This window comes from Python bivittatus, unplaced genomic scaffold (genome assembly GCF_059951505.1).
Source record: "Python bivittatus isolate LINGU-HERP-01145 unplaced genomic scaffold, Pbiv_v1 ctg000340_np1212, whole genome shotgun sequence".
Lineage (NCBI taxonomy): Eukaryota > Metazoa > Chordata > Lepidosauria > Squamata > Pythonidae > Python > Python bivittatus.
In genome coordinates, this window is record NW_028277056.1 from 30,618,264 (window position 1) to 30,641,155 (window position 22,892).

The 22,892-nt window shown below is 37.6% G+C and overlaps 1 protein-coding gene across 4 annotated transcripts in view; it reads right to left on the reverse strand.

The window, feature by feature from the left end:
- Positions 1-22,892, reverse strand: part of COL8A1 (collagen type VIII alpha 1 chain) — a 186,695-nt gene that overhangs the window by 64,308 nt on the left and 99,495 nt on the right. The gene's annotated exons all lie outside the window — the stretch shown is intronic.

Sequence of the window (22,892 nt, forward strand, 5' to 3'; positions counted from 1 at the left end):
GTGTGTGCAGAAAAGACTTCTGGATGCTCAGCATTAAAATAATTATTTTTAGCTCTTTCTTTCTCCCTCTGTTTTTTCACACCAGCATGCACACTCTTTTTTAGGAGAACAGCACTGCTAAGCTGCATGACTAGAGCAATGGTTTCCTCAGTGATAGTACATCAATTGCAGTGGCTGGGGAAATCCATAGTTCTGTGGTATGCTATCACTTTGAAGGTCCTAGATTCAATTTTGGATTTCTTGGGAGTGCTGGGGACAAGACTCCTTGAAATCTATGTGGAAATCTCTTGGAAATTTACTGTCAGCACAGCAGACAATAGTAAGATAGGCTAACTCAGAAAAAGGCAGCTTTCAGTCATAACTATCCATGGCTTTGCACCATTTAGTGATAAATCCATTCTGTATTAGCCAGATTATTAGTCCCTCTTTGTCAGGGCAGGGCAAATTCTGAATCCTGCATTAAGGTAGGTCCAGGTTCAACCTTACACTGAAAGCCTAATTCTTGTGTGTTGTGCTTCAAAACTAGCATTAGCAGGGCATTGTCTGAAATCATGCCTGACAGGTGTCTCTTACCTCCTGAGATCAAGAAGGATGAATTTTTTAGAAGTAAGAAAAGACCAAACAGAATCATTACTGCATATACCACATAGATATCAGGCATTTACTGAAAAGAAGGCTAAGAGAGGGCAGTTCACCTGGGATCCGGGCCTGTAAGGAACAGAGTGGGATGTTCTATAGCACCTAATGTATTCTTGATGTTATTTATTAAATTCACTTACATACTTCTAATCAGAAGACTCTTGAAATACCTTAAACATTCCAAAATAGAAACAGATTTAAAACAATCATAGAAAAGAAATGTGGAGGGGAGGGCAAAGAAGTGGGAAAAGCAAGTACATATAAACAGCTAGTTTTTAATGGGAGATCATTTTGCCAGACAGGACCCTCTGGGAGATAGCACAACTCTGCATAGCTACTAAAACCAGAAGCTCTCTAGGCAAGCACTGTTGCTTGGAGATTGGTGTAAATGGAGGTCTTCCTTGAGGAACTCTAGGTTTTTAAGGCTTTGTCTCCTAATACTAATACCACGAAAGTGGCTAGGTACAAGATTATTAGGCTGCTTTCTTTTAGGCCAGATTTGTTTGGGGCCAGGTATGATGCAGCAGTCTAGTCAGTTTTACAACTGGCAACATTTGTTGGCATGTAAGACCCCTAAAATACAAGCTCAAATTTTTAATCATAAAAAATTCACAGAACAAGCAGGACTTGCAAAAAAAGTTCATCTGTGGACACAGAGCTGCTATGCAGAGTGCCAGCTAGCCAGCCAGCCAGCCAGCCAGGTCATTTTCTGACTTTTTATTCCAATTTCTCAATTTCCGCTCCCCCTGCCCACTTACATTTTATAACCATTAAGAATGCTCAGTCTTGTTTGGAATATTATTGGAATCTTTTTTCTATTTATATTTCTATAACTTTTGGGGATTCTTTGTGTCATTTAGGTACCCGGAGATTGGCACAGAGAGAAACAAATACTACTGCTTATATAGTCTTTGCATTGAGGAGAGCCAGTTTGGTCTAGTGGTTAAGGCTCCAGGCTAGAAACCAGGAGACTGAGTTCTAGTCATGCCTTAGACATGAAAGCTGGCTGGGTGACTTTAAGCCAGTCGCATTCTCTCAGCCCATGACATCAGACTCGGGCAACAAGCTGGTCGATCAATTCCAGTTGCAACCAATGGATCAACATTCAGTTAATCCGAAAAAAGCAGATCCTGCACCTGCGGGAAAAATGCTAGGAAGAAAATAAGAAATTGTCCTTTCATTAAAATGTAGAAGGTATTTAAAAGGAGCCAGACTGCTTGTTTCTAATAGGATTTTGCTTTTTAAAAAAGCAACATGACTTAATGTAACTTCTGCAGATCTTTCTCCAAAATGTGACTCATCTGAATACTTACTTCATTTTTATGATCAGCTCCAAATCAGAAACAGAATCTGTCTGGATTTTACTTATAATCCTCAGGCTATAAAAATTCAGTGGGAGCACTAAATCTTTGAAATTGTATAATGATGTTGGCATAACACTGAACTATGTGTTTATTGTTTTTAATAAATTGAATTTTTACATTAACAGTAGATTACAAAATGTTTTTGCCAACAGTTTTCTGCAATTGACTTGCCACTTATTACACTTCCCCATATCTCAGGCTTCCAGACCTTGAGGGACAAATTTGTTACAAAATGCTGCATATCTTTCTTCAAAATATGAATAGCAGAGCTTTGTTGCAATCCAGTCTTTAATTGGAAAATACGCCCCTTGTAGAATAGCCATATTTAGAATTTCTGGGCATTCAGACATCAACTTCCCCTATGTAATCTCTTTAAAAATCTTATGACTTCCTTGTAAAGCTCAGTAATATTCTGTGTATATTGCAGGTAGAATGAAAGAATTGGCCTGGTTTGCTAAAGCTCACTTCATAAATGCACTATATGAATGGAATGTAGGAAAGAAATGGCTGGTTTACACCTAGGGGTCATAGCCACTTTTCAAAAGCAGATGAATCTTGTATAGGTAGGACTGGCTTCAGCATTCAGCATCTTCAGGGAAGTAAAGCCTCCCAGCACACATGCATTTTCAGAACTGGTCCTACCATTAGGCAGAGGGAATCAGCTGCCTCTGGCATACATGCTGGGGCATGGTAGGGTCAAGATTTAAGCAAGGGGAGCTCCTGATCATATTTCACTGTTGCAGTCCCTGAGCTCCAATAGCAGGAGATAATTTACTAAACAAGGCCACCATCAGCATTCTGTAGCTTTGATCAGGTGGAGCATTTTTCCTCCTTAACCGGGCACATGGCTAGGACTGGCCTTATCATTAGACAAAATAAAGCAAGGTGGTAGTAGTCTCAGTTCCTCAAACATTCCCATCTCTTGGAGGATAGAGGTGAGGATGTTACACTGCCCATCTACATTCACTAAACTCGTCTATAGCAAGACCCAGTCCATTGTACTGAAGTACCCTTAAGAGAACCTGGATGGTCTAGTGATTATGGTGCTGAACTGGTTCTAGTCCATTCTCAGCCACAGAAGCTCAGAGTGAGCGAGCCAGATGCTCTCTGTCTCTCTACCTGTTATTTGGGGGAAAATGGGAGGAAAGGGTGCTATGAATACTACCTTAAATTCTTGAACAAAAATTAGGATATAAATCTAACAAACCAATGAAATAAACTACAGGGCCAGTTGACCTCTGTTTGTGCTTCATCCTTTGATTCAGGAAGCAAAATACCTTGAGCCACTTTTACTCACTGCTGATGCTTGCTCTGGTCTGCTTTAAGCCAGCTTAATTTCCCACAATGATCCTTATGTATTTTTACTGCATACATTGTGAGAAATTAAAATAACAGCTTGTTTTGACCCAACACACTGATGGCAGTATGGGTTTTTTGAGGATATTTTGTCCAAGCCCTTTTCAACTCGAAACTGACTCCATTTAAGCAACAACACAACCCTTATCCTGCAATCACACATAGACATAACTAGTGCGTGTACTTCTGAGCAGGTGTGTACACAGTGATGCACAGGGATTCATGCATTAGTTCTCTCCTCCTTTCTTCTACATTTTTTCAGCTTAGTGAAGCTGTTGAACCTTGGAATGAGGGACAATGGATAGATTAGATAGATATTCTAGGTTCAAGTTGCATTGCTGAACTGACTATCAATAAAGCCTGAATTTAGGATGAGATTTAGTGAAATAATATGAGTGTGAGTTAAAAACCAATTTAGGACTTCAATGTAATTGGCGGGGGGGGGGGGGGAATCTTGGTATGCACACATATATTACAAACCTTAATTGCTGAAACAAATACTTCTAGGCAGGGATGTCTACAGGATATAGTAAAAAGAAGTCAAGATGATGGCTGTGAAAGTGTGGTGTTGGTTCTGCCTCTTTTTGATGTGCCTCACAGCATTGTTACCACCATCTTGACTTTTTTGACCATACCCTAGGGATACCCCTGCTTCTGGGGCACAAAATGTTTCCAGAGGATAGCTCCTACCTCTATCAGGCACGGTGCAGCTATGCTGCCTTTTCCTCCTTAATGGATTTTTGTGGAGATGGTGTATGTGTGTAAAAGAAAATATATACAGATAGTTCCCAGGTTAAGAATGCCCAGGTTACAGATGACCCATAGTTAAGAATGGAGCCTATTGTAGCAAAATTTGAGTTAAATACACAATGGTTCAAGTTCATTACACAATACTACTTATACAGTATGATACAATAATATTGTTACAGCTTACATACATATTCGACTTAAGGACAGGCCTTGGGAACAGAACTTGTTCTTAAACTGGGGACTACCTGTATAATAGCAGGTTACAACCTAAAGACAACATTGAATCAGTGTGGTGCAGTGGTTACGGTTTTAGACTAGGCTTGGAGAAACTAGGTTCTAGTCCATCCTCAGCCACAGAAGTTCACTGGGTGATTTGGGATCTGGGTCAACTCAATTTACCTTACTGGGCTGTTGTTATGGGGAAAAAAAATAGGAGAAGAAAGCACTATGATCATTACCATTTTTAAATGAGGGGTGGGATACAACAACAAACCAACTTCTAGATGTCATATAAATATCAATATGAAAAGCAGGTGACTGCACAGTGACAACAGACCTTGCTTGGAAACATCAGTAGCAGTTGCTGCAGTTGTCATTGGCCCACTAAAGTGCCAGCTTGTGAGTGTGCAGTTTGGCTCTAAATTTTCCTTTGACTAGTGGAAAATGTACCTTTCTGAATATATCTAGTTTTAACATATATTATACATAGTCAGTCACTGCTTGAGCTCAGTCCTAAAGACTTCTTTGGCTCAGTGAGGCTAAGGCCCTGGTAAACTCTAGTGCAGTGTTTTTCAATCTTGGCAATTTTAAGATGTGGGGAATTCTGGGAATTGAAGTTCACACGTCTTAAAATTGTCAAGGTTGAGAAACACTGCACTAGTGATTCTGGCAGTAAACAGCTGGTCGGTATTGATAGCTGTGTTTTCACCATCATTCTGGGAGAAACATTTGCTGATGACTTGCTTCTGGGAAATAGAGACTGAATTATTGGAATGCAAGAGCAGCTGATTGATAGCTGAGAGGAAGTATTTTGCAAAGAGGCAGCTTCCCTTGGCGAGGTTATGGCATGAGAAGGATTGCTTAATGCAAGCCTCCCACGCTCAAGGTGGATCGCACTCCTTTAGAATATGCTACCATGTGGTTCTTGGCACCAGTCTGGAATCGGATACATGTGTTACAAGCCATCTGGCTGCCCGTGTGGCTTTGCTCTGGCTAGAATGAGGACTCAACTCCTTTGCAATCTGATTCTGCTATGGGCCTTTTCAAGATAATTAGATTATTTTATTCCCTACCTTCAGTGATGCTGATTAGAAACAGACCGGGGAGCTATGTTTTACTATTGCAAACAGTTAGAAAACAGGAGCAGGATCTGGAACAAAATGCTGTAGTGTACAAGGTTGTTGTTCAGGAGTCTGGCCATGCTATCCCTTGTCATTTATGCTCTCCTTGCAACAGACAGCGCTCCAGGGTCACTGGATACGTTCAGTTTTTATGGGGCTATGTTGCATTCTGTGGAAACTTATTTGTTCTTTTCTTGTGATCTGTAATGTTTATGTGCAGCCTACTGACATCTTTATTTTATTTATTTATTACAGGATCTGTATACTGCCCCTATCACAGACATTCTTATGTGTGAATGTTGCTGTTTTGGCTAGAGTTGTGATGGCATTCCTAGTCTCAACATTGGAATAGAGGGATACACACCCACCCACAGACAGGAGAATCTTGCTAATTGAGAGAAAAACATTCATCAGGATGTTAGCTAAATGTCTTAGGAGAATGAAGGAAAAGCTAACAAGAAACAGACTTCTGTTGGCCTCTGTAGAGATCATGATCTGGATTATATAACAAATGCCGAGTTATCACCTAATTAGAAAATTGTAATTGTAATCGCGAAGAATTATAGTTAACATTTTCTGTGTCTCTTTGCGGCCATCAAGTGTTAATCCAGATTTCCATAGCCCAGATATGGTAGCTTTACTTCTATTTCAGGAGTTTTAATAAATTAAGTTCTTATAACTACATTGAACTGCACATACATAAAACAGTATTTCTAAAGGAGAAAATGGATATTTATTTCTTAATTATTTTAGACTTGCCTTTAAATTTCAGTAATTTCCAAGGTGGCTCACAACAACAACAAAAGAATAAATCTTGTAACATCTTAAACACTTCTGAATGACATGAACATTCGTGGACTAAGAGCTGTAAAACCCATGGTTTTCTTTACTGCAAGAAAGAGCCTTTCTCATAATCTTGAAACACATATGCTAACCTATTTTCAACTCAGGGAAAGTGCACAAAGTTGTAAATTGGCAAGAGACAACAATAGTACTAAAACAGTAATTCCCAGAAATCATCATAATATGTATTGTGTTTGGTCAGAAATAAGTGTTATAAATTCCATACACTGTAATCACTGGTATGTGTGCCTATTATACAGTTCTATTTGTGTTGAGTCAAAAATATTTTCCATAGAATTCAGTGGAATTTCTTCTTACTTCATTGTACCTATCTGTATTATTCCTATTATAAAACAGTTCACAGTTACAGTGGTACCTCTACTTACGAACTTAATCCGTTCTGTGACTCTGATCGCAAGTCGAGTTGGTCGCAAGTCAAAGTAAATTTTCCCATAAGGTTCAATATAATTACCGTTAATCCGTTCCGGCATCCGCGGACCACGCGTCAGGGGCGGAAAAATGGCCGCGGACCACGTGGAACGGGTGGAAAATGGCCACGGACCACATGGAATGGGTGGAAAAATGGCCGCAGACCATGTGGAACAGGCAGAAAATGGCCACGGACCACGTGGCACAGGCGGAAAAATGGCTGTGGACCACACGGAATGGGCGGAAAATGGCCACGGACCATGTGGCACGGGCGGAAAAATGGCCGCGGACCACGTGGCACAAGCGGAAAATGGCCGCGGACCACGTGGCATGGGCAGAAAAATGGCCGCGGACCACGTGGAAGGGGCAGAAAAATGGCCACGGACTACATGGAACGGGCAGAAAATGGCTCGTAAGTCGAGGCGAATTCGTAAGTAGAGGTAAATTTTTGGGGCCGGAGCTGATCGTATCTCGAAAATTTCGTAAGTAGGGGCGTTCGTAAGTAGAGGTACCACTGTACTTGGAAATAACTCCATTTAATTATAAGGAGTCTACATAGAATCAGATTGTAATATAATATAAATAATTGAATTAATGCCGCCATCATATTGTATTATATTTTTTAATTAAGAATGGCAATTCCTTTAGCTGGAAATGAAGTTCTGCAAGAATTAATATACAATATCAAGCCGTGGATTGCTTAACCAATTTTTTCTTGAATAAACCACAACTGGCTGGACTCAAACTTTGTCCTAAATCTTAAAAATCATTTACAGACTTCAGTAGCTGGGTTACCACTATGTACTAAGGGAAAACCAAAGAAATCATACCATAGTTTAGTGCAGTGTCTGAATCTGGCCTAAATAACCATCTGGTTCAGTGGTAAAAGCTTTGACAATCAAATCATCCATCTCTCAGCCAGCCTCCTAATCATAATAATTCCTTAATCCTTGGAATTAAATATGGTAAGATTAATACAGTTATATGGAAACAGTTCTCGAATTCCTTTGCTGATATATTTTTTTCTTTTTTGTCTATGTAACGATGACAAGTGCTCTATTTGGGAAAAAAATATGTCATAGATTAAAAACAAAAGAGTATCTGTAGGTTTTTCCTGCCTTACATGTCATAACTACACATTAGTTGACGATGAGAACAAACATCTTGTTGAAACTGTGAGAACAGTTGATTGAGAGGGAGAAAAATGCAGACGGGGAGAGGAATATTGTAAATGGGAAATCTGACTGTCTGACTGAAGTTCACAATATGCAACTGTTTGAAAATTCTAAGATGAGACAAACCCCTTAATTTTAATAATCTTCCATGCTGCAGACAGACACAATAATGTTGCTGTCATTATTATTCTTTTTTTCATATCTTCCCATAGCTGCTGTTTTGATAGGGTTAGCAACATTGTACTCTGAACCCCAGAATGCCCCTTAGATTTCCAGGAAGGAGCCTTCACACTTTACAAAATACTGACCTTTCATTAAATTTTGTACAAGAATGCCAAAATATTGTGAGAGTCATATGAGAATGATAAGATTTCATGTAATGTTGGTGTTCTTGTTCAAAATCATGAGATTTCAATATTGCTTATTCATTTTATATGGGGCAAATCATCATAATCTTCTTCTTCTTCTTCTTCATCATCATCATCATCATCATCATCATCATCATCTATGTGAAAATGTAAAGGTAATGTTTCCATTAAGGTTGTTTCCCAATAGAAAAACTGATCTGCATAGTATATATCTCATAGGAACAAATACGAACAGATTCCTGAGAACCAATGTAAATAATAAAAATGGAGATCAACATTATGTTGAAAAATCGTTACATTTTTTACTGAGCATTCCTAGTGGCTGCTGAGGAGGGAGGGATGGAGATTTTTCACATGGTGACAAGAGATCCTGTTATTGACACGTTGGGAGTCAATCACCATAAGGAGACTATTTTTGAAAGCACTGCTTGGTAAGATACAGCATAGTAGTTAAGCAGGATTTATTTTAACTCACACTGTGTTAAAGCAGGCTCCATTGTGGCACAGATGGCAGTAACAAATGGAATCCATTGTCATTCATGATTCATCTTAAAACATTCATAAAAATTAATGCACATCCACGAAAGTTGCATAAAAGCCATATGATAGCAAGTGAATTAATAGCAGATATAAGAAGAAATAATAAACAGCCATGTGGTATTGTAATAATGAATAACTTTATTATGGCATAAACATTCAGAGTCTGCAGCCCATTTCATGACAAGTATAGATAAGAATGTCTACTAGCATGAAGACTGACTTCCCCATCGTTTTTTTCCCCTCCAGATGTGCTGGAATGCAACTTCCATCATTCCCAGCCAGTGTGGAAAACATCTATGCTATACTAGCTAAACGTTATGGGAATTATAGTCCAATTCATTTAGACCATATCCTTATTTGCATCCAATCACAGCATAAACATCTTTTTTCTACTGTATCCTCGTGACATTTTTGACTTCATTTCATCCCTAGTCCTTGAGTGAGATAGGCATAATTTGTCATTGTGTCTGTTTATGCTAAAGTAGCCATTTGCCCCTCTTATTCTGCCACCATTCAGCACCTCAACATGTGTAAAATCTGTTAGGCGTTGCCAGTTTGGAGGTGGCTACAGTGGTTTGAAACAGAGGCAACTGAGGCAGGATAAGGATGACAATAGGGACTGTCAGTGTCATGCCAGTCTAGTTTTCTGCCAGCTAAAGGATGGGTAGATAGCACAGCAGTGGGGAAAGGCCCCTAATGGTGAAGACTAGTTACAGAAGGCGGTTTTGACAAATGGGATTAAGTGGAAGCAAAGTAAGTTATAAGGTTGGTTGATATAATTCACCATGAAATTATTTCTATCTCAGCCAATGTTTGATATATTTTTCATTCATTCATTCATATATACATACATACATGTATATTATTGCATAATATTCTTAAGTTACTTTAGGTGTTATTCTAATTTGCCACAATGGCTATCACATTAGCCAATACCTTGATCTAGAAATCACAAGTATCTCATGTGTTAATTTTTTTAAATTATTAATTTATTTGTTAAATTTGTATGCTGCCCATCTCCTCCAGAGGGTGACTCTGGGCAGCTCACAATTAAAGTAAAACCTGAAAACAGTTAAAAATATAAATATCCACATTAATTAGTTAAAAAGTCAAACTATATGAAAGATCATATACATTAAAAAGACTTTAATTAATAATGGTGAAGATGTTAATAATGGTGAGGAAGGACTTTCTTCCTCCTGAACTATATTGTATAAAGGTTCTGCTAAAGGGACTAAAGGAAAGGATTACAATTCTCGTTCTATGTGCAAGTTGGGCCACTGTGTGCTTATAGTTAATTAAATAAAATCAGAAGCTGGAAGAAGTCCACACACAATTTGCACATGATCTAGTTTGATTCCAATAGCCAGTCCTCTGTTTAATACTACATAACACATTTTTTACACTGAATGAACTATGACTCAGGTTATACTCTCAGCTTGTGGACCTTCTTGAGATTAAGATAGAGGAATTCCTGAGAGAATATGGGGAGTGTATACAGGTGCTACAAAGTGGTATAAGACAATGACTGAAGATCAGTATCATTGTTATTCTTTATACATGCTGGTTTTGTATTCAGTTGCCATTGATGGAAATGTTGAATGAAGGTAGCAAAATTTAAAAAAAATACATATGCACATTCACAAAAAATGAGATCCCTTTGGCCATGTTTCCAATGTAATTAACTTAATATGCTATGTTGAAGTTGGGATTTTTCCCTATTTTTTTCATGGCCACCTAAGATTTAACTAACAGACTGAGGCATTGGTAGATACATTTGTGATCATTTATATGTATGGTTATAATTCTATTCAATGAAGTACATTTAAATGGAAAGAAGAGGATGTCATTTATCAGTGGACGTATTAAAAAGTGATCCGAATGAAATATTGGACCAAGTGCCAGGGAAAGTCCCTGGCTCATGTTAGGCTGAGGAATGGTCTTCCAAAGGAAGTGAGAATCTCTCTCCATTCCTTAGGACTCATAAAATTTAGCACTAGAAAACGTACTGCAAGAAACAATGTTTCCCTGGCAGGGAGGTGAGATGATCTCATGTGCCTTTTCCATCTTTCAGCCTCACAGGTCATGAGCAAATTTGACCTCACTAACAATTTCTCCTGGATTGATTTCTGAGAAAAAAATGACTAGGAATTTGTCATGGCTCTGTCTAAAAACAAATTCCATAAAAAGAGGAGGAGGCGGGGAGGGCAGCTGTGTGAACAGGGAGACCTCTTTTCACTGTCTTGTGCAAGGAGCTAGGAAGGGGAAAGGAAGATGAGAAGGAATCTATTTTCTTTCTGCCTAGAATAATGTCAAAGTTTGAGTTTAATGTTCTTAATATAGCTGTATTTTGCACCAACTCCAACAGTGATGAGTTCATTTAACATCTCAACCCCACCCCCACCCCCACCCCCAAGGAAGCTTGGGACATTGTTCTCCACTTTCTCTGTTTTATCATCCCAACAACCTTGGAAGATAGGCTAAACTGAAGGATAGCTAAAGAATGGTGACTAGTCGACAATCAACTGGTAATGTTCATGGCTAAGTGAGAATTTGCATTTCCCCAGTTGGAAACGCTACCCTAGCTTTCTCCAATCTGATGCCTTCCAGATGTACTGGACTGCAACTCCCATAATTTCTATCCAGCATGCTTGATAAAAATGTTATTTCTGCTTTGGTTTTATTTTATCTCCAATAAAATCATTTAATAATTGGAGTGTTCAGTACATACATATCTCTGTGAGTCCTATGCAAAAAGATGAAGGGAAATGGGTGTTTTCTGTCTTGTAACATTGTTCAAGTAGCTGAAGGACTGATATCTGTTCTCTATCATCTCAAAGTACAAGGCAGAGACTAATGGCTTGGTTGAACGTTAGGAAAAATATCCCAATAGAAGAACTGAATACTAGGGAGTGGGTGGGCTCCCCTTCCCTATATGTGTTTAAGCAGAGGCTGGACAGCATCTAGTGGGAATGCTTTAATTTGGATTCTGGCACTGAGAGGCACTAAGATTTGATGGCCTAAAAATGATCCTTTCTAATTCTATGTTTGTTAATCATTTCTAGTGATAGATGAACATCCAGATTCAAGCACCTTAGAGGAGGGTATCCAATGTGATGGTCTGATATATTTTTTAAAGGCTGTAGGCTCCACGCTCAGAGGCTTTGAATTGTTGATATGTGTGCTTTGAAGTAAGTCACAATTAACTCCGTAAGGAATTATTTCTGAGCTAAAGCAACTTCCTTTCCCCCAAAAAGGAATGTTGATCAAGAAACAGATTCCCTTCCTTCCTTCCTTCCTTCCTTCCTTCCTTCCTTCCTTCCTTCCTTCCTTCCTTCCTTCCTTCCTTCCTTCCTTCCTTCCTTCCTTCCTTCCTTCCTTCCTATTGTTAAACCATATTTTAACAATATTCTTTATTGGTCCATTATTAATTATGAGATGTATGAATTTGTGTATGACAACATAGTTGATCAATATCTAGATTTATTTCACTATTTAGTTCTGACTGGACTGAAAATCAATGTTCCAGTCATATGTTGAACCCAGAACCTTCAATGACTTTTCTGTTAAAACCTCCTATTTTCTGTGAACTTTCATTTTAAAATCTTCTAGCGATATTTTCCTCTAATAGTTTCAAAACTATGTCTGAGGATAACTCTGCCACTATTCCCTGCAACAAAGGCATTTGTTAGGTTAGTGAAACTCAGTGGATCCAAATCCTACAAAAATGTTCTCTTGGATCATAGGTTCAGCTGAAGGAACAACTTTAAGTTGTTTGGGGAAATACTGTTTTAGAATTACTACATTTCTAGAGTTATAGCCCAATTTATCTGAAAGCAACAGGTTTGAAAGGATTGGAATATGCTAATATATAATTATGAAGATAGCTTACTGTATAATTCCACTCCATTGACCATGGGAAGATTCTTTTTTTAGGGTAATTATCAGTTTTTAAGCAAACAAAGGAAAAGCCATCATGATCTGGATTTCTAAACAAAATAAAACTAAACATCTGGTCCTGCAGAGATTGGTCTTTGAAGACAGAAGAAAGAGAAAAACGAAAGGAAATTATTTTTATGTGTTCACATGCTGTGTTATACACTTCTGAGTAGTGAGATTATTAATAAATGCCATTAGGGTCTCTGTATCGTTAAGATTTTGGGAAGTGAGCCTAGATATTACACCAATATAATTGTTTGGTACAGCAAACTATAAGGTTTGTGTTCTAATTTCAGTTTAGAGCATGCCAGTGTCCTCCCCGCTTGAGAAACGTTTAAACACAGTGAACTACAGTTGCATGCTAAAATCCTTGTGGCGGAATTATCTGTCTGAAAGAAAAAGAACGTGGGCAGACCTAGAGGTAGTTGAGCTACCCAACTGCCAAAGTACAAATAAGCCTATGTAGCCCAAAGGAATAAGTTAACACTTTCCCAGGTTGCTTCCAAATCTTTTTGCTGTGTATTTCCATGCCAAACCAGAAACATGAACAGCAAGACAGCAAGACCAAACAGACATTCTATATGGGCGGATTTTAAAGAAAAGAAACAGAAAATGAAAGCTAATTACAACAATACAGCTTGAAAGTATTCTAGGATGTCCTGCATTTTTTTTTCTTTTTTTGGCTGTGGGTAAAATCTACTTTTAAAAAATATATAAATGAATGAAACCCAGATTTTATAAAAGTGACACACCATCCACATTCCCAGTTTTAATGTATAGAGCAAAAAGATACCTGTGGTAAAATTTAGTGGCTGCACCCAAACGCTATGACCACTGATCGTTCAAGTTATACTGTAATGCAGGAGTTGGATATTGAGGGTATAGTTTCAGAAACATGGTTCCTTTGCACCTTTTATCATATTAACCACTGAGATTTTTAGGAGTCAAATCAGCAAACGATTGACTTTTTTGCTCTCCCCTTTGTCTTTGATCTGCTTTTTCCTGATTGGAAGACTGATACTCTGTGTAATTCCTTCCTTATTTTCCTTTTTTCATTGCGAGGACAGACGGCTCAGAGATGCATACTTTCTATCAAACCATGCAATATCCATAAAGAGTATTACTTGTCCTTTTGGACCATAAGAATCTGTCTCTAGATACTCTTAAAAGAGTTGGTTCTATTTTCATATGTACTGTTTTGTTAAATATAGAATACAGTGAATGAATGGCAGGATTCCAACCAGGATTTCCTCAAAATTTTCTCTCTGCTGGAATAAAACTATGTATATATAATTATTCCCTCTTTTTCTTGGGTACCTAATTAAAAATAGTACCTCCCAATTCATCAAAATAGTTTGCCATGATCAACCCAGCAGCAGTTCCTTGCAATTATTTTAACTCAACTTGGGATACAGCAACTACATCCTAATCAGGTTCTAATTTTGATCTCTGTAAATGGGAAATGTTTTCATTTTAATGGGAACTTTGTGAGGTACAGTATATTATCCACATAGTATTTTAACGGTACTATAGTTCTGGAGTTCTCCATCTCTATAATAAAAAATATTCATAATAAAAATCAGTATCGTGGCAGTATGTTGCCATTGAGCACAAACATTTCATTTCATTTAATTTCATTTCAGTTTTTTTTTTTTGCAAACAGAGTAACACCCTATTGGCTAGCTATGCTGTTACTGTTGTTGCTGAACATTTTGGAATGGCTCACTGCAACAGTACAGATTCCAGAACTTCTGCTCTCAATCTCAGGAAGCAAGTATTGGAAGAAAATATGCAAAATTCATGCCTCAGTACAGTATTTTTTGGTAGGACACAGTTAGGGAACAGAGATATATTGGATAGAGTGCTAAGCTCAGACTAAGGAACATCAGTTCAAATCCTTTTTGGTCATAAAGCTCCTTGGCCCAGTCACTAGATGTCAGTTTAATCTGAGGTTGATGTGAAGCTAAATTGAAGGAAGTAATACTGAAGAAAGAATAGAATTAAATGCCATTAAAATTTAAAATCCAACAATGAAAACTATTGGAAACTTGGAAACTATTTTCTGAATTTTGAGCATATCAACTCTATCAAATGTTCAACTGATTTCTTGTCCATAAGATTTCAAAGGGGAAAATAAAAGATGACAAATTAAAAAGGAGAAGGAGAAGGAGAAGGAGAAGGAGAAGGAGAAGGAGAAGGAGAAGGAGAAGGAGAAGGAGAAGGAGAAGAAAAATGGATTTCTAAGCATATCTTGTAAAGTATGAACTGCCAGTTCTCACGCTGAATATTTGGAGTTGGGAATATTATAGGGTGAATGCTATTTTATTTTCAGTCCTTTCCTTCATATACATACATTCCCCTCACCCTTCCAGAAATTTTGACAAAAATGAAAAGTAAAAAAATTAATTGACAGTGAAATGTTATTGTAAGTTTAAACCAAGTTTTCAAGGAAAATACTGATAATTCACAGGTTGCTTTTCCAGAGTCAGTTTCTCTCTCCCATTTTGTTCATTTAATTCTGTCAAGTCTTCTGGTGCAAACTATGTAATATTTTTCCTTCCTTCCTTCCTTCCTTCCTTCCTTCCTTCCTTCCTTCCTTCCTTCCTTCCTTCCTTCCTTCCTTCCCTCCCTCCCTTTACTTAAAAGTAGCACAACAGAGGGGACCTTAGAGGGATGAGAGTTCCCAGTTACTGTATGCCATCCCCTGAGTCTGGCTGAAAATTCTATGGTATTCTTTAAAAAATAAAATAGTTGTCTATACTGGAATCCAATTTCCAGTGTTAGAAGGTGCTACCTTCTACACATTGCAAGTCCCACTTGATTGCAGTTGCAGGCACAACTTATTCAGATGGAATCCTTTGTATAATTTCCTTAGTCTTCCTTCCTTCCTTCCTTCCTTCCTTCCTTCCTTCCTTCCTTCCTTCCTTCCTTCCTTCCTTCCTTCCTTCCTTCCTTCCTTCCTTCTTCCTCTCTTCTAATAACTCTTGGTGGCTTGCAGAGTATACAATATAACAATAATTAAAACATTCATGGTATGATTAAAATAAATAATGACATCACAAAACCCAAAACAAAGACAGAAAAACAACAAGCAACAATAACAACAAAGGTGGTGTTATGTTTAAGTTAAGAACATTTCATTTTCTGTAGTTTCCTAAAAGCCAGCAGGGAAGGGGCAAGTCATTATGTGCCATTCGGTTCTTTACTTTATATTAATCCAGAAGAATTGATGTTTTTTTAAAGTTTGGGTGTGATATTACATTTTATCTGAAGTTTCACAAAGAATGCAGCTCTGAATAGATTCCGCTGGCTTCCCTGCCTGTCTGTCTCTGCACAGTTGCAAAAATATGTTTTCAATTATTCTTTAAACACTTGATTTAAACAAAATTTGAGAAAGTCAGGATGAATGGTGTCCTTTTGTTTTAACTGCGTACACAAAATAGTATTCGCAACTACAAAATTTTTGCAATGTAGCATTGGGATATGACCATAGAACCAGCAAGAAATATTAAGAACAGAAAACATATGAATACCAAGTACAACTTCAGGGCAATTCACCTCCTCATTGTTCAAATGATGGTATGTACAACATTTAGGAAAAACTTTCAGGAATAATGGAAGTATAATTACGTCCTGAAAAAGAGCATACAAGTCAAGCTTTCGGAAAAACATCTCTGTAGATATTATGCCAAGTCTTGAACAAGTGAACAGAGATAAGTAGCACTCATCCCAATTCCATTCTTGAATTATTCTGCATGTTTACTTTCACTTTATTTCTCTTCCTTGTATCTGGGGTTTAATAAGCAGAATTCCTCAAAACTGGAATTGAAGATAATGGTATCTTTCACAGCTGTTTATCTGTATCTGTCCTGCCCCCACACTCACTATGGTTGCATAAACAATGGCATAACAACAAAAAACTGCAATGTGTGGTCTTAATTCAATTATATATTTACATCAAGATTCTTATTTGCAGCAGCGATGGCAGATAACTGTTCTTTATCGGCTCTTCAATTCTAGTCTTTTTTTGGAGGGGAAGGAAGAGACCGTTTGGGCAATTTATATTTTCTGAGCTGCTTTGTCTACGATACAAATTTCCAGGCTGTCCCTCAAACCATTTTTCTTTATTTAAGAAAATAAAGAAAATAAAAGAAATGGAACTGAAATTTTGGAGAAAATGGCTGGTAATTAAAATGGAGCAGACAGCAGTGGCTATTGAATATGGGTTGATGGTTTGGGGAAAGAAAAGTGACAACTGGTCATCCTGACTTGGGTTGGATAGTGTTTGAACTGCTCACCAAAGCTGTTGAACAGAGTCCAAAGAAGCTGAAGACCAGAAAAGGATGGTATAACTAATCAATGCAGAGGGCATGATTGGATGCCAGAAGATGACATAAAAGAAAATCAAAGGCTTAAATAACCAGAGAAAAGCCACCTGCTACTTGACAGAGAGCAAGAAAACTGCCAGCATTCTTTGTAACTCCTTCCTGAAATCTAATCTTTTGATCCTCAGACCTACAGTATGATGGGCTATTAGCTCACTAACACTTAATCTGGCCTTGAGAGAACCTGGTCCAAATGGAAACAAAGGGCCAGAACAACTTAAGTAAGTACTTTGCATGGACCATTGTCTCATGCAAAGTACTTAGTAAATATTCTTTATCTGTTTCATGGAAGAATGATTACCTTTATTCACTATAACATTTTGCCATCCTCTGTGTTAGGTAAATTTAATAGCACTCCTAAACAGGAAAATTTTTGCCTGTGTTTCTGCTGCCCCTTCTGTACAACAAGGCAATTGATCTAATAGCTTCTCTCCTAATCTGTTCTCATTTGTCCTGCTCTCGGCTGACAGGTTTCCAGATATTTCCAGAACAGTCACCAAATTTAACAACAATTGCTGTTAGACATTCAGTTATCTAGCAACTTTGGGAACCTTAATGCATTTATGTAAGTAATTGTGTAAATGTAATATTTATAAGCAGTTTTATTGTTTTCTGATATGCATATTTTGTTCTTTGGAAAAAATATTTAAAAACAAAATATCTAACCAAACTTAAGGTAGATGTTGAATGCTAGGAACTAAACAATTCTCCTATTCCAAACACATGGAATCCTATTTTTTCTTATCTAATGCTTTTCATTTCTGCAGCATAATTTATGTTGAAGGGATAATTACTTTCTTGCTGATATTGTTAAGCAATTGGAGCCAGAAATTCTTCACAATCTACTGCCAATCACCAAATGATTTTCTAATAGAATCCAGATCTTCCCTTTGTTCATTCCTGCACCAGGCTATATCATTATTTCCTTAGCAGCACTTATTTTTCTAATTTTTGTCATCTCTTTCAGATGAGATCCCTAATATAATTCCTAGCAGCCTCATCAACTTGCAATTTCTAATAGCTTGAGTAGAATCCATAAATGAGTAAGGCAGTACATTTATTTTTTAAAAAATCCATGAAGCAGAGGCATGTCTATTTCACTGTTGTGTAATTGCAGGACTTTTCTTGTTTTATAACAGTCTAAGACTCTGGAAAAGTATTCCACAATATGAATAAGTGCTGGAAAAGAATATAATTTAAATGTATTTAAATTTATGGTAGTTTATTATACACCATCCTGAGCCTTAACAAATACCTGTTTATGAATCTTTTCCCTATAAGCAAAACAAATAGGTCCAAAATGTTCAATCTTATCCTTGAAACATTTTTTCATGTTCATATTTCCAAAAACTTAACATTCAAACTTAATTACTACCTGTCATCAAACAATAATTTCTTATGAGAAACCTGGAGCATAAATCTATGTAAGGGGTTGGTTAGCTGAGGTAAGTGGGATGTTAATGTTGAGGGAAAAAAATGCACATAAACTTATTTGTAAGAAGGGCTTAAATCTTTTTTTCCTTAGAGATGCAAACTCTGACTAAAACTTAAAAAATTGAAAACCAGGCTAGGTTAATCACAGTAGCTTTTCTCAGCTTGGTGCCCTCAAATGTGTTAGATTACAATTGCTAGAATTTCAATCCATGGTCTACACATCTGGAGGCTGCACAAGGAGGGGAAAGCTGTCATACTTATTTATGTGTTTAGCCTAATTTACAAAGAAAACAAAGTTATGCCATAAATTGGATCTAAAAGTGTCTTACTGGTACTAAGATAATGTAACCAGTAAAGGATTCCATAAAATGAAGTGAGTGAAAGAAAAACGTTGGTGATTTTCGTGTTGCTTGCAGTCCCCTTTGCTATTCTGTATCAATCACCTGGAGCTCATGGTGGAGGAAGAGACAAGGTTCCAGTGAGCTAAAGCTGGAAGGAATTGATTGCTCTTCCAAATTATAGTTTCAGTCTAACAAAGGGTCATGATCATATAGCACCCTAGTTGGAGTCTTGCAAATGTCTTTCTTTGCATTCAGTTTTGTTGCTGTTCAAGGAAAAGGAACGATGCCCCAAAGCAAAAGGAGGGTGGTTTGCACTGCCCAAAAGCATTCTCCTAAAGCCAGTAGGGGGCGGTTTACACTCTCTTGGGAAGAGCTTGACTTACCTGTCCCTTGGCCTTATTTACAGTACCGCACACTGGCTTTCAAAGAAGTCCAGATGCAGGACTCTTGTCATGCCAATGTGAGCAGCTGCACAGAGACAAAGGAGTGCTGCGATGGTGAGTCTGGAAAAACAGAGGAACACTACAAAGGTATTGGTAGGACTGAGCAGAGTTTTAAGGAACCACTTCAGTTTGTTGAAGCTCTGACCAAATCACCCCATCAAAGCAAATCCCCAAATTGAAGTGGAGATCTGCATTTGAGCAGCAAACTGAAACAGAAGGCTCTGAAATACATCGCAGGTTTTTTTAAAGCATTTTGCAGATTCAGTGGCTTTTCTAATGCTTTGAGGGATGTTAAATATGCAATGTTATCTGACTTCACTTTTAGACAGATTGCTGCCAGGGGTTCAGTGGTGTAATGAGATTTCTGATATTGATATGAATATAAATGAATGTTATCACATCATTCAATTCCCTGCCTACTGGAGCTCATTTGGGGTAGCAAGTCTAACACTGCTTTGGGCAGAGTTTCTCAGCAACTTTTCTATAATGTGGCTAGTAAAAAGTCTTAGCTTTGCTCTCTCTTGTACTAATGGGTTAGTACAAATCTGTGCTGATCTTGCCTGTGTATCTGAGAAATCAAGTTAGCTCTTAGGTCTCTGAATATATGCCCAAGACTGGGACCAGTCTGATAGGTACAATGTGTGAAGTGGGGTGGGGCAGGGAGGAGGAATCAAAATTTACTTTTAAATTCAGTATGATTGGGACAGATTTAAATCTTTCAACAATGTAATGAATAATGACAGGCTAACACTTCCAAGTACTGGTCTAAAAGTGTACTATTTTTAAGAATGGAGTGTAGCAAGGTGACCCATGTCATTAGTTCTGTCTCAGCTGCTTTGAAGTATTCCACCTCACTGTGCCAGCCTGATTCTGTTGCCACTGCCAATTAAATCACACAGACCAGTGCCAGTGAGCTACAGCCAAGTCCTGCCATTGAGAGGAGTTTCTTCCCCAAAGGGCCAAGCTTGCCAGTCATCTAGGTCCACCCAAACACTCAAAAACACCCCGCGATCATAGACAGCAAGGTACCCCACTTCATAAGGATGTCAGTAGCATTGTGCATAAGCCTATCATCCAAGAAAAGGAAATGGTAAATCAAGAGCATTCTTTTTAAATAGGTTTTGTAAATTTCTATTTTTATGGAGTAGAACATTTCCTTCAATGGTTCAATATATTTTAGAACCTTTCTTGATCAGTTTAGAATTTGCTATGCTATTCTTCCATTATCTCTGCTAACTTGGCCCTATTTCAAAAACGTATTGCAGTAAAACCCTTGAAGATATCTTGCTGGGACTTGCAGGATAAATGTCTTCTGAAAACTTTACCATTCTAATCTAAGAGTTTTTAATCCTAATCTGGCAAAATTGATGATCACAAAAACATTGCGATACTTCCCTATTATAGCCAATGGACAAATCACTCATTTTGTAAGTAGAAAGTTGTTGACTTTTTAAAAATTCTTCTTCTTTTCCTAAGCTAGCTACTTCTCCCTGTTTTTTTAAAGTCATCTTGGGAAAGAAAAATAGTAATTTCAATTTAATTGTAATTTAATTAATAGTGATAGTAACTTTTTAAAATAGGTTTTGCCAGATTTCAAACTATCAACCTTCTCTTTACAAACCAAGTGTTATAACTATTATGCTATTATAACATTCCTGGTAATGGTAGCTCTAGAAGTTATTAGGGATCAACAGGACAGTAAGAAAAGAATTTTTGTTTTAAATTAGTTATTGCACCTGCATATAAGTTACTTTTGTAACTTTAACTTTGTGTATATATCTGGAGGTTGAGTCATAGCAACTGGACTTCTTTTCTTTTTGATCTGATATGTTTCGCTGCTTGCCCAAGCAGCTTCTTCAGTCTAGAAAGTTGTCTCCCATTTTTCATGCTGCTCTTTCATCAGTCCCCAGGAAGATTAAGACCACTTCACAAGTTCACCAGGGAGGCAGCACTTAACAACCCACTTGGGGATGAGTGAGGGATTAGGAGTAAGACATCCACATCCCAAAGACTCTACTAATCACTCTCCTTTTGTCCCTTCAATGAACCCATCATGTCAGTGAGAAATGCAGCCACCCTGGAAGACATTTATGGGGTCCCCCCTAACCAACTTTCTAGACTGAAGAAGCTGCTTGGGCAAGCAGCGAAATGTATCGAACCAAAAAGAAAAGAAATCCAGTTGCCATGACTCAACCTCCAGATAATTCCACCTGGATGACTGAGAATCTTCATCAACATATTTGTGTATATATGTTCAACGTTGTGTGCTTGTCGTTCTATCTATCTATCTATCTATCTATCTATCTATCTATCTATCTATCTATCTATCTATCTATCTATCTATCATCTCTGAATGTCTGTTTATCATCTATCTATCTATCTATCTATCTATCTATCTATCTATCTATCTATCTATCTATCGATCTATCGATCTATCTATCTGCCACAAGTAAGACCCATTCATGGTAAATGAGAGGGAGCAGCAGCAAGGAAAGTAATGGGAGAACATAGTAATCTGCTGCCTAGACTGAATATCTTGCAAATTGTTGCCAAAGTGTCACAGTCCAGACAAGATTTTCTAAACAGGCTTAAAGACAAGATGGCATGAGCCTGGGACAAGAGCAGCAGAAGGATGCAGTGTGGATATGCCCAATGATCAGAATAATTTAGATTAGCTCCTGGTTCCTGGGCTTTAAGTTGTATTTGGAAGGGTTTGCAAACAGAAAGCCTTGCTGTCAGGAAGTGCTCTTTGCCCTTTTCTATGAATGGAATTTTGTGCATGAGACTTTGGATGCCTAAAATTTGGGTCTTAAAATTATTGGGAACAATGTTTTGTCACAGCATGGTAGGAAAGTGGTAGCAGAAATACTTTCATCTTTGTTTTTCTGACAGAGACTGTGTGCCTTTAACAGGTATGCAATACACAGAAATTCCAGGTCTAGCTTTCCTTAGCAACTGTATTTCCAACCAAGACCCCATTGCATCCTCTTGACCATACATGGCCATAATAAAGTTAGATCTATTTCCTGAGAATTAGTGTTGAGGAACTTGCACTTGGTTTCTTTTATAATGCTCTAAGTCTGTTTAAAATACAATGTTAAATATTTTTAAAAATCTATGAATAAAATATATTTTTTTAAAACTTTAAAAATAGTTCCAGTATCTAGGATGATTAATGAATCACATTTTTCAAACCACATTTTTCTGCATCTCTCCTGTCTACTATATCATCATGTTTATACAGAAAAGTGAAAACTCATTATCCAGAACATCAAAGTAGACTATATACCAGGAACACAACCTATAATCCTTGGCCAAATTCCAGAAAAGACTGAGCTCTCTCTCCTGACAACATACTGGAAGAGGAGAAAAGGGGAGAAAGAGAAGTGGAGCGGGGGAATGTAAGAAAAGATGTAGCAGTACCCATTTTGTTTTCCTTGCCTATTCTTATTCCATCAGCTAGTTATTAGTACATTTGTGTATTATTTGAATAAGGCCTATATGCAAAATATCCTACTGAAATTAAATCTTAAGTTTGATATCTTA